We start from the raw sequence: 14,430 nt of genomic DNA on the forward strand, positions 1-14,430 counted from the left end.
TCCTTCCTTCCCTCCCTCCTTCCCTTTTTCTTCTGTCTTTGTCTCTGTCTCTGTCTCTATCTCTCTGTCTCTCTCTGTCTCTCTCCTCTCTCTGTCTCTCTCTCTCTGTCTCTGTCACTCTCTATCTCTCTCTGTCTCTATCTTTCTCTGTCTCCGTCTCTGTCTTGGTTTTCTCTTCCACAAATTTAGAATAACATTTGTATCAACAACTTCTCACTGTGTTTGGGTGGCAAAAGCTCTGAAAAACTTAAAGTGCTATAGTATTGTGAGTGCTTTTTAAATAAATGACACAATTGAATGGACCTCTAATAACCATACAAAGACTGAAGCAAGAATCAGAGATGAAATTGTTCAGTTTTTCTTGCCAACCACAATGGACTTGGACAGTGAAGAAGGGGTGACACAATCTTCATCTGCACTAAGAATTTAGGGGAAAAGTAGGCTCCCCAAAGGCCATGTGTCTATATGCAACTGGGAATTTTCACCGACAATAACAGAGCTGGGATACTGTAAATGCCCGTTGTATCCTGATGATTTGCTGATAAACTAAAGAATAGAAAGCCAGATCTGGCATGGCTGAGAATAGACTGAGATAAGGGTTGGGGCAAGGGAAATGATGGAAGAGAATGGAGGTTTTTAAACTACGAGTTAGCTTTGACACAGACATTGAATGGGAAATGGAACCTCTAAAGTCCAGTCTTTTCTGGATCATTTTTAAAGTAGAAAGGCAAGTTCACTACTAATCAAAATCCAAAGATTGTCATTTTTGTCTTTCTTCCTTGAGAGAGATGACATGGTAGAAGGCAGAGTACTGAACTTGGACTTAGGAAGAACTGGGTTCAAACATGGACTGACTCACTTATTAGTTGTATGACCCTGATTTTATATGTACACTTCTCAAAGAGATCATTCTTCACTATTAATGATGATAATAACAGAACCTATTTCACAAGGTGGTGTGAATATCAAAGGCTGTCATGTGTACTAATAGCTGTATACATGTGAGCATGTATACATATGCAATCTATAAAATGGGCTATATAAATGCGAGCTTTTATTATTCCTGAAAATCAAGGTTTTTGTGATTCAACTTCAATAACCCCAGAAGCAGGTGTTTTGACAGATTGCAGAGGAAGCAATTGTAGGGAGGATAGGGATGTTTGAGGTGCATAGAGATACGAATTCCAATTATGTGGTAAATATTAGGGAAGATGTCCAATCTTGGGCTGCTTAGAAAATAGGCTTGAGATGGAACCATTCATTCTGAGCAAAGAAACAACATAACCTGGGAGGCAGAGATGCATCATTACACATGATGGGACTTTACCATTCAGGAATGAAGCTAATAACCAGAAGAAAAATGGCAAGGGAGCTAGACTAAATGTATGTGCACCACATTTTTAGGAAGGATATTATTGGGGAAAGGACATGCAAAGCATTATAAACAGAGTTAAAAAGATCCTGAGTCACGCCATATGAAGAACAGTTGGAGAAGTGGGGTATAGTAGAAAGAACATTGAACTTGGAGTCCTGAATTCTTTTTTTTATTAATTTTATAATTATAATTTTTTGACAATACATATGCATGTGTTGTTTTTTTTTTTTTTTTTTTTTTACCGCATTATCCCTTGTATTCATTTTTCCAAATTTCCCCTCCCTCCCTCTACTCCCTCCCCTAGATGACAGGCAACCCCATACATATTAAATGTGTTACAGTATAACCTAGATACAATATATGTGTGTAAATCCAATTTTCTTATTGCACAGTAAGAATTGGATTCCGAAGTTATAAGTAACCTGGGTAGAAAGACAGTAGTGCTAACAATTTACATTCAATTCCCAGTGTTCCTTCTCTGGGTGTAGTTGTTTCTGTCCATCATTGATCAACTGGAAGTCAGTTGGATCTTCTTTATGTTGAAGATTTCCACTTCCATCAGAATATATCTTCATACAACATTGAAGTGTACAGGGATTTTCTGGTTCTGCTCATTTCACTCAGCATCAGTTGATGCTCTCCAGAAGTCTCTCCAGGCCTCTCTGTATTCCTCCTGCTGGTCATTTCTTACAGAGCAAAAATACTCCATAACTTTCACATACCATAATTTACCCAACCATTCTCCAATGGATGGACATCCATTTATCTTCCAATTTCTAGCCACTATGAAAAGGGCTGCCACAAACATTTTGGCACATACAGGTCCCTTTCCCTTCTTTAGTATTTCCTTGGGATATAAGCCCAGGAGTAACACTGCTGGGTCAAAGGGTATGCACAGTTTGACAACTTTTTGGGCATAGTTCCAAATTGCTCTCCAGAATGGCTGGATTCTTTCACAACTCCACCAACAATGTATCAGTGTCCCAGTTTCCCCACAGCCCCTCCAACATTCATTATTATTTGTTCCTGTCATCTTAACCAATCTGACAGGTGTGTAGTGGTATCTCAGAGTTGTCTTAATTTGCATTTCTGTGATCAGTAGTGATTTGGAACACTCTTTCATATGAGTGGAAATAGTTTCAGTTTCATCATCTGAGAATTGTCTGTTCATATCCTTTGACCATTTATCCATTGGAGAATGGTTTGATTTCTTATAAATTAGAGTCAGTTCTCTATATATTTTGGAGATGAGGCCTTTATCAGAACCTTTAACTATAAAAATATTTTCCCAATTTTTTACTTCCCTTCTAATCTTGTTTGCATTAGTTTTGTTTGTACAAAAGCTTTTTAATTTGATATAATCAAAATATTCTATTTTGTGATCAATAATGATCTCTAATTCTCCTCTGGTCATAAATTCCTTCCTCCTCCACAGGTGTGAGAGGTAGACTATTCTCTGTTCCTCTAATTTATTTATGATCTCATTCTTTATGCCTAAATCATGGACCCATTTTGATCTTATCTTGGTATATGGTGTTAAGTGTGGGTCCATATTTAATTTCTGCCATACTAATTTCCAGTTTTCCCAACAGTTTTTTTCAAATAATGAATTCTTATCCCAAATATTGTTATCTTTGGGTTTGTCAAACATTAGATTGCTATAGTTGTACCCTATTTTGTCCTTTGTACCTAATCTGTTCCACTGATCGACTAGTCTATTTCTTAGCCAATACCAAATGGTTTTGGTGATTGCTGCTTTATAATATAGCTTTAGATCAGGTACAGCTAGGGAGTCCTGAATTCTAATCTCAAGTTCTAGACTTATTGTTCATGACTTTATGCAAGTGACTTAATTTTTGGAGTCTTAATTTGGTTATCTATAAATAATTAATTAGCCTTCAAGACATTTCTAGCTCTGAATCCAATTGTTCTTAATCTGAAGTTTATAAACATTTTCTTAAAAAATATGAAAATTATTTTTCTATATATTTGGTTTTCTTTGTAATTCTATATATTTCATTTTATGTATTCAACAATATTAGTCTGCAATGGAAGCCATTGCCTTTCTAGGTTGCCAAATGGATTCACGACCCCAGTATGGTTAAGAATCCCTGTTCTAGTTATTTGATCCAATGATACAAGAATAATGAATATTTACCCTAAAGAAAATAATAATTAAAAAGAAAAGTGCTAGGTGGATGGAAGAAAGTCAGGAAGAGGAAGGAGTTTGAAAAGAAAGTACCTGTCTTCTGAGACTTGATGAGTTATTATTTGGAAGAATGATGGGACTAATCTATCTAGAACAGAGATTGGAACAAAAAAGAATAAGGGAAAGTTACAAAAATATAAAGTGAGTCAAATGTAATTAGAGTTCTATAGAAATGGCTTCAAATTCCATTACCTTCTCTCTAGTACCATGGAAGGGAATTGTTTTCCAAATATAGATTTGGAAGAGATGACTATGAATCCCTTTTACCTAAAAATCTATGTTTGAATCTCTTAATCTTGTTTTGTTTTGAGCATTCCTTTTTTCTTTTTTTTTTTTTTTGGAATCTGTTTTTTTTTCTTTGTTTGTTTTTATTTGTTTTTGTTTTGTCTATAAAGAGACCTGTATTCACTTGTCTAGACCATGACAATAAAGTTCTAATTATTTTCCTTCTGCAATTTTTTTCCATTTCCAAATTATTCTTCTGTCTACTGCCATATTAATTATCTTTATGCATTGATCTGGTTATTTCATCTACCTGCTCAATACTTCAATGGCTCCCTATAGCTACTGTAGAAAGCCCAGGGTCTGTACCTTTATCTTGCCTTATTTTACCTTTGAAAGCTTCCATAATGTGCTATCACACCAAATATCCAGATCTATCTCATGCTACCGTGATTTGATGCAATAAAGCTTCAGTCAAGGCCAGCCTTAGCCTAATACAGTAAAGACTTGGGAGAAGACACTTGATTTTTCTCCAACCATTCAGCTTTTAAAATACTTCTGGAGAGAGTTCTAAGAGAAGACTGAGAGTGAGAGTTAGAAAAAGAGCATAGTCACAGATGGACTCTGACATGTATACTAGACAATCTGGATTAGTCACCAACTTCCACACACACAATCCTTAGTTTTTCCTATTTCTATGTCTTTATTCGCATTTTCCTGAGCCTTTAATATTTTCCAATTTCTTCCTATCCCCAATGTTGCAATTAATATTTGACTAATGCACAGAATTACTATGAAAATCAGATGAAATCACCTTTGTAAATCAGTTTATCAACCTTAAAGTAATACAAATGCTTGCTATTGCATTTATAGAACAATTTAAGATTTACAAGGTAATTTAGATTGCAGTGCTACTTTTTCCTCACAGATGAGGAAACTGAGATGGAGAGAAGTGAACAAGCTTAACCATGGTCAAGCAGAAAATATCTGACAAAATTAGGTCTTCATGGTTCTAAGTTCAGATAACTATGGTCACATCATCGTCACCACCACTACCATCATCATCATCATCATCATCATCATCATCATCATTCCTCCACCCTTACTTTTGAGTTTTAGTACCTCTTGATCTTTCAAGGTAATCACCCAGATTGTTAATATATGAGCTAAAGTAGACAATAATAAATAATGATTAACAATGTCTGAATATGTTATTCCATCTAAATAATCTGGCATTGTAACAAGGATGTTCAATTCCATAAACTAAGGAATAGAAAACTTGGAATTTTAGAATTTTGTTAAAGGGACAATTAGAAAGACATTTTCGCATGGCAGGTAAGGATGATTCTTAATATCTTTAAAAATTGCACCATATGTAAATTACCTCAACCTGTATAACCAGCCAGCCCTGGTACTTAGGGATAAAAAAATAACCATTACTTATATATTTGTCTTTTCAGTAATACATGCAGAATTGAGAGGCAGTGTAAGTGTAAGTGTACAAGTATATACAAGTATAAAGTATAATCATTGTACATGAAGGGTCACTTTATGAATCAGGAAGACTAAAGTTAAAATTCTACATCTGACAAATAGTCACTATGTGATCATAGGCAACTCACTTAACCTTCTAGGATACTAGACAACGTTCTACGATTAAGTGATAGAGTTGTTCATCTATAGTTATGAAATTAGTGGAAAGAAGAAACCGGAGTAGATGGAGGAAGGGGGAAAAATAGGAGAAGAAAGGGGAAGGAGAAGGAGAGGGAGAATGGAAAGGAGGAGGAGGAGGACTAAAAGGAAGAAGAGGAGAAAGAGAAGGAGGAAGAGAAACAGGAGAACTAAAACAAGAACTCTAAGAACAAGAACAACAGTGATCACAGGATGTTGCCATGTCAGTCATTTTGGAAAGCAAACAAATTTTCTCTAATCAAAACTTCTTATTTCATAAATAATGAAGAGGAGGTTAAGAGAAATGGACCTTTATTTTTCAGAATATGTAGATTACATTTGGGCTCAGATGAAGCCCTGGCTTCTTCATGGAGCCTTTCCTGATCCTCCTCAGATTCTAGTCCCTTTTCCTTCATAAATGATCTTACATTTATTTTGTATTAACACACATATGTTGTCTCATCATATTTAAAAAAAAAACATTATGTTAATTGAACTAAATACAAAATAAGATAAAAAAAAGAAAAGAAAGGCAGAAAATAAAAACAAATACAGAACAAAACACAATATCATCATGCGTCCAACAGAACATCAGAGAGAATTGAAAATATATAAAAATAAATTTCCATTTCAAGAAAGCATATATAATAATAAAAGAAGTTTTATTCACAAGTGTGAATCTTTTCTTTGTTTCCCTGTAGGTTGTTCTTTTGTTTTCTGCCGCACAATTTTTACTTTATTCTTTTTCCCTCTTTCATTCTCTCACCTCCCTCAAGCAGGCTTTAGGTAAGCATAGACATATTAATGCACACAGAGACATATACATATGCACATGCAAGCACACCCATCCATAGACCCTTACACATAGACATGTATCTACATACACATACATAGCTGACATACACACACATACAAATATACATACATACATATATCCATACATATATGCATTTACCCGTATGTAAACTTCCATCTAAAACAATACTAATATAGATTTCTCTTTTGCTCAAATGTGTAGGTTTGACTTTGTCTGAAATCAATGATTTCTTGTCCTACATTTTTTCTAAGATCCTTATTTCTGTATATCTATTTCCTATCCCTGATAGGTCTTCTAATTTAATTCTATTTCTTAATTTGCCTTACTATTACTTAACCTCCCTCCACCCATGGTTCCCTCTTACATCTTCTCTCCTCATCCTTTCCTTCTCTCTTTATTCCTTTCCCATTAATCTTCATAGCTTATCCCACTAAGCTCTCTACATATCCTTCTGTGTTCCCACCTTATCCTTTATCCTTTGACCAACCTTGTGCCCCTGCCATAAATCTGCACATCCTTCTATACCTCATTTTATCCTACCCCCTTGCCTCTTCCCTTCCCCCTTATTTCTTCATAGATTTTGGAGGATATTATAACTTTAATAGTGTATACATATACACACATATATATGTGTGTACGTGTGTGTGTGGTGTTGCCTTTGTAACCTTATTCCTGATGTGATTAAGTTTTCAGAACTATGAGCCCTCTTCATGTGTGTGTGTGTGTGTGTGTGTGTCACACACACACACACACACACACACACACACACATATATATATATGTATATGACATAATTATTATTTTTACCTTTTCCTAAAAATCTTTGCTCTTTTAGGTATGGATCACACTCAACTCTGCCCCAGTCTTTCTTTTAAGTAGCCCAAATACTGATGTCAATCTTAAAATATGGCATACATTTCCATGTTAAAAAAAGAACAGAGAAACAATTTGTCCACATTAATTATCTTGAAATTTTATCTTTGGTATTGGCTCTTATATATTCAGTTTTCTATTAAGTTCAAGTTTGGTTTATACAAAGTCGTTAAAATTTGTTGAATGGCCTTTTCCCTCTCATTCAATATTCTGTATAATTTTGCTAGATATATTTTTGGCTTCAGGCCTAGTTATTTTGATTGCCTATGTGTGTGTGTGTGTGTGTATGTGTGTGTGTGTATATATATATATATATATATATATATATATATATATATATATATATATATATATATATCTGTTTTCAGGACTTGTTTTTTTTTTTTCATGTTTGTGTGTATGTGTATGTTTGTGTGTAGGTGTGGGTGGCTGCTCCTAAGTCCTGTATAGTTTTAATTGTAGCCCCAGCCTATTTGAATTTTTTCCCTTGTTTCTTGCAAAATTTTCTCTTTGATCTTGGTTGCAAAAGTTGGCAATAATATCCTCATGTGTTTTACACAAAGGATCTCTTTGAGGTAGTGATTAGTGGATTTTTTTCTATTTCTACTTTCCTCTCATATTCTATCACCCTAGGCCAATTTTCTTGGATTATTTCTTGCATTAATTACTGTGTCAAGATTCTTTTTTTTTGGTCACAGCTTCCAGGTAGTCTAGTTATTCTTATATTTTCTCTTCTTGGTCTGTTCTTCAGATCTGTTATTTTTCTTCTAAATGTTTTACATTCTATTCTAGTTTTTCCTTCATTATATTTTGTTTTGTTAGTTCTTGGTCTCTTATAGCTTCATTGGTTTCCCTTGCCCAATTCTAATTTTCAAAGAATTATTTTCTTTTTTAAGTCTCTCTCTCTCTATCCTTTTCTATTTGCTTAGCTTTTCCACATAAACTTTTTGTTATTCTACAACCTATTAAAGTTTTTTAAAAAATTTTCCTCAATCTCTCTCATTTGATTTTTAAATTCTTTATTGAGTTCTTCTAGAAATTCTCTGTGGGCAGGGTGTCATTTAATATTCCTTTTTGAGGTAGAAGAAGCTCTTTTTACTTCAGAGTCCTCCTCAGAAGATGAACCCTGGTCTTCCCAGTTCCTATAGTAAGTTTCTTTGATTGGGTCCTTTCTTCTTTGCCTGTTCATTTTTTATAATGTGAAATATTCATGTAAGCACCTCTACTTGTGGGAGGGTGATGGAGCCTTTGGCTCCCCTTCAGCTCTCCCCTCTTACCTGGAACCCCAAAGAGCTCCCGCAGCATCCCTGTCCCCTGCTTCCACACTCCCAGTATGCTGGTGCCTTCCCTCCCAGGGCTGCATCTCTGCCACACAGCTGGCCCTCGGTCTTTCCCTACTCAGACCTCCAACTTCTCACCTGTCCAAGAGGGGAAAGTCCCTTTGGTTTTGGCTGAGGCTGACCTCCAACCCCACCTGTCCTGGGGGCTACCACTGGCTATTTCTAGAGGTGGCCTGGAGGCCTTTGCACTTGACACTCATTAATCCTAGTCTGGGGTCTTTCTTTGGGTCTTCTTGGGTTATTTCAGGGGGATCCCTGTTCTTCACCAAGTGTTCTTGGGTTTTTACATTCTAAATATAGTTTATAATCTATGATTCTATATATTATTCTTCTATATGTTCTATAATAGTCTATATTCTCCCTAAGACACAAATTTATTCTTTTTTGGGGGGAAATCTGAGCATGAAATTTGCTCCGCCATCTTCCCAGAATCCCCCTCTTGTCTCACTGTATTCTAACCATCTTGTTGGCAAAGACTGTTTCACTTCTGCCTTTCTCTCCCTAGTGCACAACCAAGTGTTTAGCATATAGTAGGTGCTTAATGAATGTTAATAGATCATAGGGAGCTGACCAAAGCCATCAGCATAGGTGCCAGAGTTTAAATCCTTCTCTGTCAATTCGTAGTCCATGCTACATTACACATGGTGAAGTTTTACACTTTAATCTCAGAAGAGACAGTTGAGTAAATGCAGGTATTTGATTTCACCATACATTTATTCAATACTTTCCTCTGTATTAGTATCTCACAATGCATAAACCAAGGCTGGCTTGGTTAAAAGCAGTTTCTGTCTCTAAAGAACAGCCTTGCTTTGTTACTAGACTATTTCTCTTAGAGCGGGCTCCCAAAAGTCATCAAATGCTCTCTTCTACCTCATGTTAGACACACATTGAATACGGATGGGGAAGTCGACTGAGTCCCACAAGCCGGTTCCTAGCACTCGGTGCATTTGCATGCAATTCTTCCTAAAGGGAAGTATAATGAATGCCAATTTGTCAAAAAGTCCGGTTGGCTTTGGAAAGTATTCAGAATCTTAACAATTTCAATTTAAGTAATAGACACATCATATGTTTGATAAAGTTCCTTTTACCTGACAAAACAGAGAATGCAGAGAGGGAAGGAAAGATGAATGGATGACTTCGGGGAGACCAGTCATCTCTGCTGAGGGGGAGGACACACACACACTCTCACACACACACTTTAAAAGCTAGTTAAAATTCATTAGTGGATGATTGGCGTTTAGATACATCCAATCTCATTGAAGTCACTTAGAATTGGAAAGTCTAAAATCCTCTGAATGCTCTTTTCTGAGAATACTAAGAGAATTTCAGTCACCCAGGCTTGGACGAATGCTGGAAGGCATTTCTACAAGAGTGAAACGTTTCACATTTTCTGTGATGTATTTCAGGGTGATCTTGTTAGTCCACAAAGCTCGCAAAGTGTATAAAGTAAATCTTGGACATTTCTTTGGGAAGTGCATAGCTTTGTAACAATTATCACAGAGCCACACCTAATTTAATAAAAATACTGTTCTTCCAGAGAGCATCAAATATTTCATAATACATGTTTTTCATAAGGAATTTAGTTAAATGAGTATTATTATAATTTTATCTTATGCCTGAAGGGGGCATTGCCTGGTGTTAGCCCTAAGGATTCAAGGATACCCATCAACTGGCTACCATGCAATAGAAAGGGTGTTAGAGACAAGGATCCTAACTGTGTGGTTTGGTTTAAACCACTTGATTTCTAGGAACCATAGTTTTCAATCAAAACATAGTCAATCTTAGATGGAGGAAGACGCGAGTTCATTGTTTTAGAAGCGTATGGGTCGATTTATGACCATTTGTCCTTTTTATGTCCCAGTCAGTTCTCTAAGACTATAAACTGTATATAAGTTGTTAATTCACATTGGTGGAATTTTTTTTTTTTCCATTTTGGGACTTTCCTACATTTATAAAACAAAAGCTGCATTGAGTGAGTGAGGGTGTGTGTGTGTGTGTTTGTGTGTGTGTGTGTGTGTGTGTGTGTGTGTGTGTGTGTGTGTGTGTGTGTATGTGTATGCACAAGCATGCATGTGCTAGTTCTAATTGCTTCCCAGGATTGTCACAATGGCTATATAAATTAATGTTTTCCATGTCTAAACTTTTTTTCTTTTTAATTTTTAAATTTTTTTTGTGCTTTTTTCAGTGTCTTTCCTTAACAACCAACTTTTCTTCTTTCCCACAAATAAAGCCCCTCCCTTATGACAAATGAATAATTAAAATAGATGGAGAAAGGAAATATTTGAGAATTCACATTTTATTTTGTTTATCCAGCCTCTCACTTTTTTTGCCAATCTTTTAAAGTTATAAAGTTATAAATTTAAAGTTATAATTGATTGCTGCTTTAGTTAACATTCTGAGGTCTTTTGAAAAAATTCCCCCTCACATTATGGTACATATAACATTCTTCTGTTTCTGCCCACTGTGTTCTGTAATAATCCTTTATATATCTAGCTGAATATAGCCTATACTTCATTTCTGGAGGCATCATATATTTCAATTGCATACATGTCCTGCAAATTGTTCAACCATTACTTTGTCAAAACTTCCTTCCACAAAATAAGTATTCTATTCAAGACTAATCTTCTTATTGATCTTTACCCCAATAACCATGCTTATTTTCATTTCTATGCTTTAGAGTATGATTTTGTAAACTTTTCCCAGTTGTGACCCTTTTTCACCTGAGAAATTATTTGATTCCAAGTCTATCAGTATATAAAATACATATAAAAATCAAATATTTAATGATAATAAATCATAATTTTATGATCCCCATATTCAGTTATAAGATCCCTTATGGGGTCAAGATGCACAGTTAAATACGATACAATAAAGTATCCGAAAGGGATCATAAAAGAGGAAAAAGGACCCACATTTGCAAAAAAACATTTGTAGCAGCTCTTTTTGTGGTGGCAAAGAATTGACAAGGAGTGGGTACCCATCGAGTGGGGAATGGCTGATTAACTTATGATATATGAAAGTAACAGAATATTATTTTATTATAAGAAATTCAGAACAGGATGATTTCAGAAAAGCCTAGAAAGACGCATATGACTGATGCTGAGTGAATTGAGCAGAACCAGGAAAAAAATTGTACGCAGTAACAGCAAGATTGTATAATGATTAACTATGACAGACTTAACTTCTGTCAGCAATTCAGTGATCCTGGCAATTGCAAAAAAAAAAAAAAAAAAAAAAAAGGATATAAAAAGTAACAAGCAGAAAGAAAAGTTTGGAGGCTAAATGCAGATCAAAGGATACTATTTTCATTTTTTTTTTCTTTCTTCTTGTTTTTCCCTTTTATTCTGATTTTTCTTCTCCAACATGATTCAAAATAAATGTGCATGTAGAAATTAAAGATAAATAAATAAAATAAAAAAGCTAGGCTTTAGAGTATACTGATTTTTTTAGCCCTAGAATTGCCCTTTGCCTAAGTCCTTTGTCCTTTTCTTTATTGATTAGAATCTTATATTTATGTTCTTCTATACTTTTTTGAAGGCCTGACTCAAATTGTACTACTCTGTAAAGCTTTCCTTGATTACTTGCTTTTGGAAATTATAGGCTAACGTTGCCTATCTCCTTTTTTCCAACTTCATTTTGATATAATATTGTCCATAACAAATCTATTCACATTTTCATGGCACTTGGGGTTTTCTCAGTTTGCACTGAAACATTTCAAGAAGGTGATTTATTGGTGTTTCCAGTTTGTTTTCATATATTTGTCTTTTTGTGTTGCTGGAATAGAGCAGAACTTGCTCCATTGACCTTTATTAAGCTAATCATCATGTTATTTGGGGCAAGGCCAGTTTGAAACCTTTATGCCATTCTATGTTGTTTATTCTTTGTATCAGTTATATCAATGCAATCAATGGCAGCATCAGTCTAATTAGCTGACATTTAAGGGCTCCTATCAGACCTTCATAGCTATCATAGTAGTATGAGCATATATGAAGTCATTGAGATATATACATCTATCTATCTATCTATCTATCTATCTATCTATCTATCTATCTATCTATCTATGTGAGGATCTATCTATCTATAAGCTGTCATTTCTCTACATTTCCATCGAATGTTCTCTCCCTGGACCTTACCTTCCAACACACTATTGTCATGGCAAAATCCATGGATTGAGCTTTGAGGAGTCATTATTGTTGTTGTTAAATCATTTTTCCTCATTTTTAAGAGAGCTTCTTGGGGCAAATTATCACCTTGCTATTATTTTCATATTCAATTTTCTATTAATAATTATACAGATTCAGAAAATAATTATTTTGATTATTGAATTAAAAGTATTGAGATACAAGCTTAATCTTTCACTGAAAGTATCATTGGTAGAATTCCAGCGATGGAGTAGATGGAAAGGATGATATATAGCTTATCTTATTCTCACATAATTTTAATGTCTTTTCAGTTCTTTTTACTTTGTAAAGAGTGAAATCCATATAGCACAGAGATTATGAATATTTGATATGGTGATAAGCTGTTAAAATGTTCGAAAGTATATTTTTGTTTCTCACAAGTAAATGTTGATTTTAATGAATCAAAAAGTTTGATCTGTAATAATTGTACAATTTAGGTACAGTTGACAATTTGCTTTGTATGATGATTTTTAAGTTTTATTTTCACATGGAGGTTTACTTCTAATAAATCATTCTAATCAACAGGTCATGTCTTACAAAACCTTAGTAGCTGCTGACTTTTTGTAATTTGTAGTAGGGAGTGATAGTATCTACTATTTCTTTGTTCCATACTGATGATTGTCAGGGCTCCTTAATAATAATTTTTTATTAGTCCTTAATTGCAGTGGTCCTGAACTGCCATCATAGCTGCCTCCCATTCCTCAAAGCAATCTGCCTGACAGTCATTTTAGGTAGGCCATATCGTTTGGCTGAGTGTCAACCACTAAGAGCATTTTGATTTCACCCTTAAGGTCTTAGTTACTTCACAGGTTTTTTCCAGAGGTTGGTGTTGAAATGTTAATCTTTCTATAACTGTGTTAGAGTGATAGACCTTGTGTTTTGTTAGTGCCAGAAGTATTATGACCATCAAAGGACTCAAAAAATAATATACTTCAGGATAAAACTTCAAACTACTATCTCTTTTCTTTGCCTTATGGGTGAAAAAAATGTACTACATCAATTTATACAGCTCGGGCTTCAAGGTATTTTTAAATCACAAACCTTCTGGCATCCATGCTACAAATAAAACTTCAAAACATCATACAAAATAAACTCTAAGCTGTACCTGAATTATACCATTATCATAGATCAAACTTTTTTGATTGATTAAAATCAATAACATTCATTTGTTAGAAACAAAAATAAACTTCAGAACAACATTTTAATAGCTATCACCACATCAAATATTCATAATCTCTGTGCTACATGGATTTCACTCTTTCCAAACCAAAGAGGTCTGAAGAGACATTGATATTATGTGAGAACAAGATAAGGTATGTAGTAGCATCATTTCCATCCACTCCATGATCTTCTGGTATTATTATGGCATAGATTTTTTTTTTTTTTTGTGGAAAGCCTTAGTCTATCCAGATAATACTACTAAAGAGACATATTCCCCTAATTTTGACAGTGGAATCTCAGCAGGCTTTCTAACCAATAGTGTCCTTAGGCATGTGAAAATAGCATCAACTAGAGAGACAGTGGCTGGAGTTATGGTGGAGAAGGTGTCAGAACAGGTAGGAATGGTACAGACACAGGTGAGTCTCATTCCTACATCTCTCATGAATTAGGGAATAGCTTCAGGACATCATTTGGTTAATCCCAATAATGAGGCAGGTAATCTAGCCTGGATTTTTATCAGCTTCCCTTCCTAATTTCTTCCCTATATACATCAAATAATACTTCTCCATATTATACAATTG

Source organism: Sminthopsis crassicaudata, chromosome 6 (genome assembly GCF_048593235.1).
Source record: "Sminthopsis crassicaudata isolate SCR6 chromosome 6, ASM4859323v1, whole genome shotgun sequence".
In the NCBI taxonomy this organism is placed as follows: domain Eukaryota; kingdom Metazoa; phylum Chordata; class Mammalia; order Dasyuromorphia; family Dasyuridae; genus Sminthopsis; species Sminthopsis crassicaudata.